This window comes from Syngnathus leptorhynchus, chromosome 20 (assembly GCF_054491065.1).
Source record: "Syngnathus leptorhynchus isolate UIUO chromosome 20, UIUO_Slep, whole genome shotgun sequence".
NCBI lineage: Eukaryota > Metazoa > Chordata > Actinopteri > Syngnathiformes > Syngnathidae > Syngnathus > Syngnathus leptorhynchus.
This window is the reverse complement of record NC_141214.1, coordinates 4,179,004-4,190,322: the sequence shown is the minus strand read 5'-3', so window position 1 is coordinate 4,190,322 and position 11,319 is coordinate 4,179,004. Positions and strand designations below refer to the sequence as shown.

Here is an 11,319-nt window from a genome sequence, read left to right as displayed (position 1 = left end):
ACACATTTATCAAACGCTACTTGATTACATAGCTGTCATATTATCACATTAAATTTTTTTTCCTTGATTGTTTTGTTTTATTGCTTTTAACGTTCAACCAAAATATCAATTGATCAACTGCCAGGGTCCTTCCCCTTTTCTGCAGGTGATCAAACACACGCCCTTGGTTCCATTTGAATTGAGCCTTCTCGGTAACCGTACGCACGCCGGTCAGTTCTCCGTGCAGCATTCCCTGTGACTACGAGCTGTGTTTTGAGTGAGTATTGCAAACTTTATTAAGCTCTCTATTTGCTGTTTGCATGTAAATATGCAAGAGCAACATTAGGACACGAGCTCCTTGAGTTTGTTTGTTGCTCGCAAGCTATCGTAGAACAATATCAACAAAGGTGACTTGAGCACGCCCACATCGGTCATTGCATCGGCTGTCGATCAAACGTTAATGAGAGTAAGCGTTTGACCTCCATGTTTTGCATGTTTTCCACGTAATGGTCCTCAACCTGCACATCTCACAGCCAACATATTCTCTTAAAGGTACTACATGCTGTTTTTTTAACTTCTTGTTTCTCTTATGTTGCATTATGCCTCTAGTGACTAGCGAGGGTTAGCAAAGTCTAATCACATGAAATGTGTTTTAAGTTATTCGACTGTCGCCAGGTAAATTAAGCGTGGGGTGATAGCAGAGCATGAAGAAATAAATATAGACTAGATAACAGATATGCAAATATAACACACTAAATCTACTTGGCAAATAGCAGAGCATGAAGTTAATCAAGAAATACATATAGACTAGATAACAGATGTGCAAATATAACAAACTATATACAAACTAAATCTACTTGGCAAATTGATATCACTTGTGCAAACTTCCAGTTTTATGCTGTAATCATACGAGCAAGCATACTAAATTGTGATTGTTGTATCCAATACACTGCTAAAAAGGTCATGTTTATGCACAAATGTAAAATATGATGATTAAGTTGGTTAATTTGGTCGGTTGACCAGCAGTCTAGCCATTCTTGCTCTGTGGGTGTCGACGTTGATTCCGGGTGTTTCAAAAGCTGTGGTCAAAAGACGTCCTTCACATAAAAATGAGTGGGATGGGTGCAGTACAACCTTTCCCCAGCAGAGAGAGGCCAAATGAAGTTTGTATTAGGGTTGAGGTCACCAACAAACTGATTTCTCACACAAATGCATGACATTTGGAAATTCACTCATCAAAATGAACTTATACCACTTTCTTCTAACATTAGGACTTGAATCTTTACAAAACCCATGAGTGAATTCATGTTATTCACTCTTTTTTTTTTTCTTGCTTGACAGGAGAGAAGAGGTTTGGGGCGCCAAAGCTGCACCTGCATAGTGGAAGGAAGGGACGGCAACCTGCCATTGGAACGTGATGTGAGTGAGTACCAGTGCTGTGCTTGAGAAGCTGATGTGCGATGTCTCATTGTACCACAAGGTGGCTGCCTCTCATTTCTAATGGCACACAAGTGCCACCAGGCGGAAGGTGAGCACATGCAAACATTTGACATGGGGCCAAAACCTAAGTGCCAGGTACTGCACAACTTTAGCATCAAACACCTTGAGATGTGTTTTTAATGACATTGATGCAAAGCAGTTTCGTCAGAAATATACATTTGATGAATTTGGTTTGCATCAGTGTCATTGCAAAACACCTTCAAAAGTGTGTGATAAAGTTGTCATGCAGTACCTGGCACTTAGTTTTTGGCCCAGTGAGAGTGGTCAGGTGTTTGCTTGTGCTCACCTTCCTTCCCTCTGGTGGCATTAGAAGTAAGTGACATCATACCTGAGCTCATCAAACACTTAAGCTGCTTCCGTGCGAGGCCTGTCGTCAATGTCTTTGTGTTTTATGTGCAAGTCTTTTATATTTGGTGGATGCTGCTGCAGTGGCACTTAGGTTTTCGAAGGCAGTTTTCAGTCTTGAGGTGAGCGTTGGCCTTTTGTCACTTCCACGGACACAAGTTTTTTACCGTTACCCTGCATCTCACATGACTACAAGTGACAGCAGACTTGTGTCCATGGCAGTGACAGAAGGCCAACGCTCACCTCAAGACTGAAAACTGCCTTTGAAAACCTAAGTGCCACTTGGCCCGCCTCCTACCTCTGCCAAAATTCGATCCGACCAATCACAGCGCGGCACCCAATTTGCATAACCACGCCCACTTTTGAACAGCCAGTCAAAATGCAGCATTTGCACATCTGACCAATCAGATGGCTTCGAATTTTGAGGGCCACGCCCACTTTTAAACCAACCAATCGCATAGCACCTCATTTGCATAGACACGCCCCCCTTTCCGCCAATCACAGCATTTTGTTCTCATTGCTCCACCCACTTTCTGAGCTTTCAACGAATCGTGAAGCAGTATTCGTTTTGACCCGCCCCTTTTTTTCTCAAAAATTTACCCCCAGAAAATTTCTGGGGAAAAAAAACTCCAGGAAAAAAAAAAATCCAGCAGGGAAAATTTTTTTTTTTTTGTGTTTTGTGATTGAGAATGAAGAGTTAAGAGTTTAAGCATTCTTTTTCACCAAACTTTATTGTTTTTGCAGAGTAAACATTCAATCATAAAACAATTTCAAGTTGGATGACAGTCTGCTCGTTGACGAGTGGTGAAGTGGTCGGCCAGTCGGACGAGTGGTGAAGTGGTCGGCCAGTCGGACGAGTGGTGAGTGCATGCCTGAACACAGATTTGTAAAAAAGATCTGTAAGTTAAAAGTCAAGTCGACACTTAGCACAGGAAAAGTCATGACACACTTACCAGTATAACCCACAACTTGTTCATAGCACCAAGTGTTGCGAGCGGCATGACTACTTTCTTGCTGCCTGTCAGAAAATAAGGGAAAAACAAGTCTTAGAACAAAATTGTTATGCAATGTGGAGTAGTATAAGAGTATATCACCTAAGTGCAAATGTGCCACACATCTCAAGTTGCCTTGGAGATGTTGCAACAAGAAAAGTAGCTAGGATGCATTTTTGCTATTGCTTCCGCTGGGAGCTCTTAGCTGTCCAGTGTGTTCGATGAAGCTTGCTCTAAGTGGGAGAGGGGGCAGGGCAGCAAAATAGTTAGTGGTGTCACTTCTCGTGGGCATAGCACCTGTCCTTTGAGCCACATATCCACACAAGACAAAAAAAATAGTCTGAAATTTTTAAACATTCTGGCTGAATTAAATGTACTTGTCTTACCAGCAGAGGACTGTTCATGTCAGTTTGGCTTGAGCTCCAGGTGCTTTGTCACCTCTGCCTGTAAAGAAAAAGAACATGGACACAATAATTAAATTTAAGTTGACATTTGATTTCTAACTGTAGACTTAAACCTACCGCTTGTTCGTTTGTGCACTTGAATCTTAGACGAGTAACAGCAGGCTGAAATGTTGCAAAGACTCTCCTAGACTGCCACGCCTGCACACAAACAAGCTAACAGTCAAACTGGTGACAAGCAAGTTGTTTTTTGCACGTCTCAACACTGAAAATTGAGCCAGCCTTCAGGACCTTTGACATGGTCCGGCAGGTTGGGCATCCAACGGATCTTTTACTGGAAACTGGACTGCTCTAAGAAAAAAAAAAAAAAAAAAAAAAGGCAGGTCAGTGTTTTTAATGCAAATTTGTGGAGAGTTAGGTCACCTGTCAAAGTGTTGGACAGGAAGTTGATCATGAATCCTCATTTCCTGCTTGCCTGCACCAGCGCCACCTGAAACAGATCAAGCACTTTGATTGGTCACCGGGCAGTGTTGGACAGGAAGTTGATCATGACTCCTCGTTTCCTGATTGCCTGCACCAGCACCACCTGAAACAGATCAAGCACTTTGATTGGTCACCTGGCAGTGTTGGACAGGAAGTGGATCATAACTCCTAGTTTCCTGATTGCTTGCACCAGCACCACCTGAAACAGATCAAGCACTTTGATTGGTCACCTGGCAGTGTTGGACAGGAAGTTGATCATGACTCGTTTCCCGATTGCTTGCACCAGCACCACCTGAAACAGATCAAGCACTTTGATTAGTCAAGTTTGTCATTGCAACAGGTACAAATGTGGGGCTTTTATTTCACCAGTCGATCCATGCTGCAAGGAGTTTGTCCTTTCGCACCACCTGGTGGACAAGACGGGAAGAAAATGCACATGCTGAAATAAATTTCTCAAACATTTGTACATGTGCATGAGTTTCACCAGTGAAGAGCGCTGGGCGGCAGTGGACTTCTCTCCAACAGCAGCTTGCTAGCCTGAAAGACACGGTAACCTTGTAATTAATCTTGTAAACTATGAGCTTTACCAGTTAGTTTGGTTTAGGAACGAGACATGTTAAGCAAGAGTAAACTTGCAAACCTCATGAAGCCAGGCTTTTAAAGGACAGCAAGTCAGCCATTTAGAAACCTGCAGACAAACAAAACAGGCAATTTAGTCAGTTTAATAATTGATGTCCTGCAATTATAAATGAGAATTTTGCCTTTTTGGAGTAAACTTGGTTCTTCTAATGCAGATGCACACCTGTGGACAGAAATGAGACTATTAGATGCAGTCCATTGAAAGAGCTTACTTGTGATGTCCTGCAATTATAAACGGGAATTTTGCCTTTTTAGAGTAAACGTGTTTCTTCTGTTGCAGATGCACACCTGTGGACAGAAATGAAACAATTAGATGCAGTCCATTGAAAGAGCTTACTTGTGATCGCTCAGAAAGTCGGACATCTCATTTGGAAGATTTCGCACCTGGAGAAAGAAATGAAAGAATTAACGCTCATGCATTAAAAGATTTCATTTATTCTGTTGAGAAATTGTGCAAACGTTTTGTCTTACCTGCGGCAGAATGGCGTTCGATGCAATTTGCGATAGAAGACGTTAACTGGCAACGCTAGCGCAAACATTTTGTCTTGAGTGTCCAAAGCCCAAGTTGACGCTAAAAAAAGATCAAAAGCAGTTAGTTGAAATTGCTACTAAAACAGTAAAGACTTACCTTGTGAAACTTTTGGACGCTGCATGCTGTGCTAAGGCGTGCGAGCTGCACGAGGTGGTGTCAGAAATGAGCGAGAGAACGATTGTCGCGTTTGTGACGTCTTTTATAGTATTTTTGTGATGACGTCACGAGCGGGAAAAAAAGTAAAAAAAAAAAAAACCAGCTGCTTAATGACGATGCGAGAGGAAAATGGCAAAGTAAATCGAGGGTGGAGTACACAGGGCTCGAACCCGAGTCCCATATTTCGGTAGCTAAGGCGTTAACCATACGACCAAAGCCTGTTGAGAAAAGAAAGAGAGTTGTTTGTATTTATAGAATATTTTTAACTTCTTTGAAATTAAAGTTTAAAGTACACTGAAGTGTATAATTTCAAATCTATCCAGATTGGTCGAATGGATAAAGATTTTGCCTTAAATTCAGGAGACTCGAGTTCGAGTATCGGTCATCCACCTGTTTACTTCGTAGACGTTGATAGAGTGGGTCTCGAACCCGAGTTGACCGAACGTCAAACCTAGTGTTATACCACTCGACCATAGTGCCGTGAAATTTTCGAAGTTCTTTTACATATTTAATGCACATGCCCAAAGTGATGGAGAAATACAAACAAATAGACCGTTGTTGTGTGATCTCAATTTGTCTTGAGGTTAAAGCTTTTGCCTGGAGTTCGGGAGAACCGAGTTCGAGTCTCATACATTACTCTGTAAAATATCTAAATGTTTGACAGAGCGAGACTCGAACTCGTGTCTCCTGAACTCAAGACCAAGTGTTATACCATTATGCCACAGTGCCGTGAAAATTTCGGATTTTTTTTTGTGGGTCTTGCAAAGCTACGGCTTGACCCACATCCAGACAATTGGATCTTTATACTATCATCTCAATTTGTCTTGTGGTTAAAGCTTTTGCCTGGACTTCAGGAGAACTGAGTTCAAGTCATATAATTTTTTGACGGAGCGAGACTCGAACCCGTGTCTCGTGAACTCCAGTCCAAGTGTTATACCGTTATTCCACAGTGCTGTGAAAATTTCGATTTTTTTTTTGTGGGTCTTGCAGAGATATGGCTTGACCCACTACAAATACAACTGAAACTTTGTACTATAATGTCAATTTGTTTTGTGGTTAAAGCTTTTGCCTGGACTTCAGGAGAACTGAGTTCAAGTCATATAATGTTTTGACGGAGCGAGACTCGAACCCGTGTCTCGTGAACTCCAGTCCAAGTTTTATACCGTTATACCACAGTGCCGTGAAAATTTCAATTTTTTTTTGTGGCTCTTGCAGAGATATGGCTTGACCGAATACAGACAAGTGGACCTTGGTACTGTAATCTCAATTTGTCGATGTGGTTAAAGCTTTTGCCTGGAGTTCAGGAGAACTAAATTTGAGTCTCATATACTACTCTTTGTAATTAGTTAATTTTTGACAGAGCGAGACTCGAACGCGTGTCTCCTGTACACCAGACCAACAGTTATACCATTACCCCACGGTGCCATGAGGATTTACAAAAAATACAATTGTAGTTCTTGCAGATATTGCTTGACCAATACGAATACAGACAACTGGACCTTTGTATTATAATCTCAATTTGTCTTGTGGTCAAAGCTTTTACCTGGAGTACAGGAGAACTGAGTTCTCATATATTACTCTGTATAATATATAATTGTTGGACAAAGCGAGACTCAAACATCAGACCAAGTGTTACACCATTATGCCGTGAAAATCACAATTTTGTTTGTGTGGGTCTTGCAGAGATATGGCTTGACACACTCCAAATATGTATTGTTTTATACTGGAGTTAAGGTTCCAAGGTAGGGTTTAAAGCTATGGTTAGGGTTCCAAAGTAGGGTTTCATACTGGAGTTAGGGTTCCAAAGTAGGGTTTAAAGCTATGGTTGGGGTTCCAAAGTAGGGTTTCATACTGGAGTTAGGGTTCCAAAGTAGGGTTTAAAGCTATGGTTAGGGTTCCAAAGTATGGTTTTATACTGGAGTTAGGGTTCCAAAGTAGCGTTTAAAGCTATGGTTAGGGTTCCAAAGTATGGTTTTATACTGGAGTTAAGGTTCCAAAGTAGGGTTTAAAGCTATGGTTGGGGTTCCAAAGTAGGGTTTCATACTGGAGTTAGGGTTCCAAAGTAGGGTTTAAAGCTATGGTTGGGGTTCCAAAGTAGGGTTTCATACTGGAGTTAGGGTTCCAAAGTAGGGTTTAAAGCTATGGTTAGGGTTCCAAAGTATGGTTTTATACTGGAGTTAGGGTTCCAAAGTAGGGTTTAAAGCTAGGCTTAGGGTTCCAAAGTATGGTTTCATACTGGAGTTAAGGTCTCAAAATAGGGTTTAAAGCTAGGTTTAGGGTTCCAAAGTAGGGTTTTATACTGGAGTTAGGGTTCCAAAGTAGGGTTTAAAGCTAGGCTTAGGGTTCCAAAGTATGGTTTTATACTGGAGTTAGGGTTCCAAAGTAGGGTTTAAAGCTAGGCTTAGGGTTCCAAAGTAGGGTTTCATACTGGAGTTAAGGTTTCAAATTGGGTTTAAAGTTAGGCTTAGGGTTCCAAAGTAGGGTTTTATACTGGAGTTAGGGTTCCAAAGTAGGGTTTAAAGCTAGGCCTAGGGTTCCAAAGTAGGGTTTCATACTGGATTTAAGGTTTTAAAATAGGGTTTAAAGCTAGTCTTAGGGTTCCAAAGTAGGGTTCTATATTGGAGTTAGGGTTCCAAAGTAGGTTTTCATACTGGAGTTAAGGTTTTGAAATAGGGTTTAAAGCTACGCTTGGGGTTCCAAAGTCGGGTTTCATACTGGAGTTAAAGTTTCAAAGTAGGATTTAAAGCTAGGCTTGGGGTTCCAAAGTAGGGTTTTATACTGGAGTTAAGGTTTCAAAGTAGGGTTTAAAGCTAGGCTTGGGGTTCCAAAGTAGGGTTTTATACTGGAGTTAAGGTTTCAAAGTAGGGTTTCATACTGGAGTTAAGGTTTCAAAATAGTGTTTCAAGCTATGGCTAGGGTTCCAAAGTAGGGTTTTATACTGGAGTTCGGATTCCAAAGTAGGGTTTAAAGCTATGGTCAGGGTTCCAAAGTATGGTTTTATAATGGAGTTAGGGTTCCAAAGTAAGGTTTAAATCTAGGCTTAGGGTTCCAAAGTATGGTTTTATACTGGAGTTAAGGTTCCAAAGTAGAGTTTAAAGCTAGGCTTAGGGTTCCAAAGTATGGTTTTATACTGGAGTTAGGGTTCCAAAGTAGGGTTTAAAGCTAGGCTTAGGGTTCCAAAGTATGGTTTTATACTGGAGTTAGGGTTCCAAAGTAGGGTTTAAAGCTAGGCTTAGGGTTCCAAAGTATGGTTTCATACTGGAGTTAGCGTTCCAAAGTAGGGTTTTATACTGGAGTTAAGTTTCCAAAGTAGTGTTTAAAGCTAGGCTTAGGGTTCCAAAGTAGGGTTTCATACTGGAGTTAAGGTTTCAAAGTAGGGTTTAAAGCTATGGTCAGGGTTCAAAAGTATGGTTTTATAATGGAGTTAGGGTTTCAAAGTAGGGTTTAAAGCTATGGTCAGGGTTCCAAAGTATGGTTTTATAATGGAGTTAGGGTTCCAAAGTAAGGTTTAAATCTAGGCTTAGGGTTCCAAAGTATGGTTTTATACTGGAGTTAAGGTTCCAAAGTAGAGTTTAAAGCTAGGCTTAGGGTTCCAAAGTATGGTTTTATACTGGAGTTAGGGTTCCAAAGTAGGGTTTAAAGCTAGGCTTAGGGCTCCAAAGTATGGTTTCATACTGGAGTTAGCGTTCCAAAGTAGGGTTTTATACTGGAGTTAAATTTCCAAAGTAGTGTTTAAAGCTAGGCTTAGGGTTCCAAAGTAGGGTTTCATACTGGAGTTAAGGTTTCAAAGTGGGGTTTAAAGCTATGGTCAGGGTTCAAAAGTATGGTTTTATAATGGAGTTAGGGTTTCAAAGTAGGGTTTAAAGCTATGGTCAGGGTTCCAAAGTATGGTTTTATAATGGAGTTAGGGTTCCAAAGTAAGGTTTAAATCTAGGCTTAGGGTTCCAAAGTATGGTTTTATACTGGAGTTAGGGTTCCAAAGTAGAGTTTAAAGCTAGGCTTAGGGTTCCAAAGTATGGTTTTATACTGGAGTTAGGGTTCCAAAGTAGGGTTTAAAGCTAGGCTTAGGGTTCCAAAGTATGGTTTTATACTGGAGTTAAGGTTCCAAAGTAGAGTTTAAAGCTAGGCTTAGGGTTCCAAAGTATGGTTTTATACTGGAGTTAGGGTTCCAAAGTAGGGTTTAAAGCTAGGCTTAGGGTTCCAAAGTATGGTTTTATACTGGAGTTAGGGTTCCAAAGTAGGGTTTAAAGCTAGGCTTAGGGTTCCAAAGTATGGTTTCATACTGGAGTTAGCGTTCCAAAGTAGGGTTTTATACTGGAGTTAAGTTTCCAAAGTAGTGTTTAAAGCTAGGCTTAGGGTTCCAAAGTAGGGTTTCATACTGGAGTTAAGGTTTCAAAGTAGGGTTTAAAGCTATGGTCAGGGTTCCAAAGTATGGTTTTATACTGGAGTTAGGGTTCCAAAGTAGGGTTTAAAGCTAGGCTTAGGGTTCCAAAGTATGGTTTTATACTGGAGTTAAGGTTCCAAAGTAGAGTTTAAAGCTAGGCTTAGGGTTCCAAAGTATGGTTTTATACTGGAGTTAGGGTTCCAAAGTAGGGTTTAAAGCTAGGCTTAGGGTTCCAAAGTATGGTTTTATACTGGAGTTAGGGTTCCAAAGTAGGGTTTAAAGCTAGGCTTAGGGTTCCAAAGTATGGTTTCATACTGGAGTTAGCGTTCCAAAGTAGGGTTTTATACTGGAGTTAAGTTTCCAAAGTAGTGTTTAAAGCTAGGCTTAGGGTTCCAAAGTAGGGTTTCATACTGGAGTTAAGGTTTCAAAGTAGGGTTTAAAGCTATGGTCAGGGTTCAAAAGTATGGTTTTATAATGGAGTTAGGGTTTCAAAGTAGGGTTTAAAGCTATGGTCAGGGTTCCAAAGTATGGTTTTATAATGGAGTTAGGGTTCCAAAGTAAGGTTTAAATCTAGGCTTAGGGTTCCAAAGTATGGTTTTATACTGGAGTTAAGGTTCCAAAGTAGAGTTTAAAGCTAGGCTTAGGGTTCCAAAGTATGGTTTTATACTGGAGTTAGGGTTCCAAAGTAGGGTTTAAAGCTAGGCTTAGGGCTCCAAAGTATGGTTTCATACTGGAGTTAGCGTTCCAAAGTAGGGTTTTATACTGGAGTTAAATTTCCAAAGTAGTGTTTAAAGCTAGGCTTAGGGTTCCAAAGTAGGGTTTCATACTGGAGTTAAGGTTTCAAAGTGGGGTTTAAAGCTATGGTCAGGGTTCAAAAGTATGGTTTTATAATGGAGTTAGGGTTTCAAAGTAGGGTTTAAAGCTATGGTCAGGGTTCCAAAGTATGGTTTTATAATGGAGTTAGGGTTCCAAAGTAAGGTTTAAATCTAGGCTTAGGGTTCCAAAGTATGGTTTTATACTGGAGTTAGGGTTCCAAAGTAGAGTTTAAAGCTAGGCTTAGGGTTCCAAAGTATGGTTTTATACTGGAGTTAGGGTTCCAAAGTAGGGTTTAAAGCTAGGCTTAGGGTTCCAAAGTATGGTTTTATACTGGAGTTAAGGTTCCAAAGTAGAGTTTAAAGCTAGGCTTAGGGTTCCAAAGTATGGTTTTATACTGGAGTTAGGGTTCCAAAGTAGGGTTTAAAGCTAGGCTTAGGGTTCCAAAGTATGGTTTTATACTGGAGTTAGGGTTCCAAAGTAGGGTTTAAAGCTAGGCTTAGGGTTCCAAAGTATGGTTTCATACTGGAGTTAGCGTTCCAAAGTAGGGTTTTATACTGGAGTTAAGTTTCCAAAGTAGTGTTTAAAGCTAGGCTTAGGGTTCCAAAGTAGGGTTTCATACTGGAGTTAAGGTTTCAAAGTAGGGTTTAAAGCTATGGTCAGGGTTCCAAAGTATGGTTTTATACTGGAGTTAGGGTTCCAAAGTAGGGTTTAAAGCTAGGCTTAGGGTTCCAAAGTATGGTTTTATACTGGAGTTAAGGTTCCAAAGTAGAGTTTAAAGCTAGGCTTAGGGTTCCAAAGTATGGTTTTATACTGGAGTTAGGGTTCCAAAGTAGGGTTTAAAGCTAGGCTTAGGGTTCCAAAGTATGGTTTTATACTGGAGTTAGGGTTCCAAAGTAGGGTTTAAAGCTAGGCTTAGGGTTCCAAAGTATGGTTTCATACTGGAGTTAGCGTTCCAAAGTAGGGTTTTATACTGGAGTTAAGTTTCCAAAGTAGTGTTTAAAGCTAGGCTTAGGGTTCCAAAGTAGGGTTTCATACTGGAGTTAAGGTTTCAAAGTAGGGTTTAAAGCTATGGTCAGGGTTCAAAAGTATGGT

General features: G+C 40.7%; 2 long non-coding RNA genes across 11 annotated transcripts; one reads left to right on the top strand and one right to left on the bottom strand.

Annotated features, from left to right (window-relative positions):
• The first annotated feature begins 130 nt into the window (after window positions 1–130).
• On the top strand, window positions 131–2,927 carry LOC147040979 (uncharacterized). The gene is made up of 3 exons (XR_015063021.1): window positions 131–256; window positions 1,321–1,398; window positions 2,569–2,927. It is a non-coding gene; the product is annotated as an uncharacterized LOC147040979 (long non-coding RNA).
• On the bottom strand, window positions 2,549–5,036 carry LOC147040978 (uncharacterized). Of its 10 annotated transcripts, none has more exons than XR_015062934.1 (15): window positions 4,968–5,036; window positions 4,811–4,910; window positions 4,587–4,723; window positions 4,462–4,502; window positions 4,341–4,388; window positions 4,185–4,237; window positions 4,067–4,107; window positions 3,835–3,992; window positions 3,641–3,707; window positions 3,509–3,568; window positions 3,338–3,418; window positions 3,203–3,260; window positions 2,919–3,049; window positions 2,778–2,842; window positions 2,549–2,696 (listed from the first exon to the last, which is right to left on the bottom strand). It is a non-coding gene; the product is annotated as an uncharacterized LOC147040978 (long non-coding RNA). The 10 variants fall into 10 exon arrangements; XR_015062932.1 differs by having other exon boundaries at window positions 4,677–4,723; XR_015062936.1 differs by having other exon boundaries at window positions 3,509–3,563; window positions 4,677–4,723.
• Window positions 5,037–11,319: the final 6,283 nt, after the last annotated feature.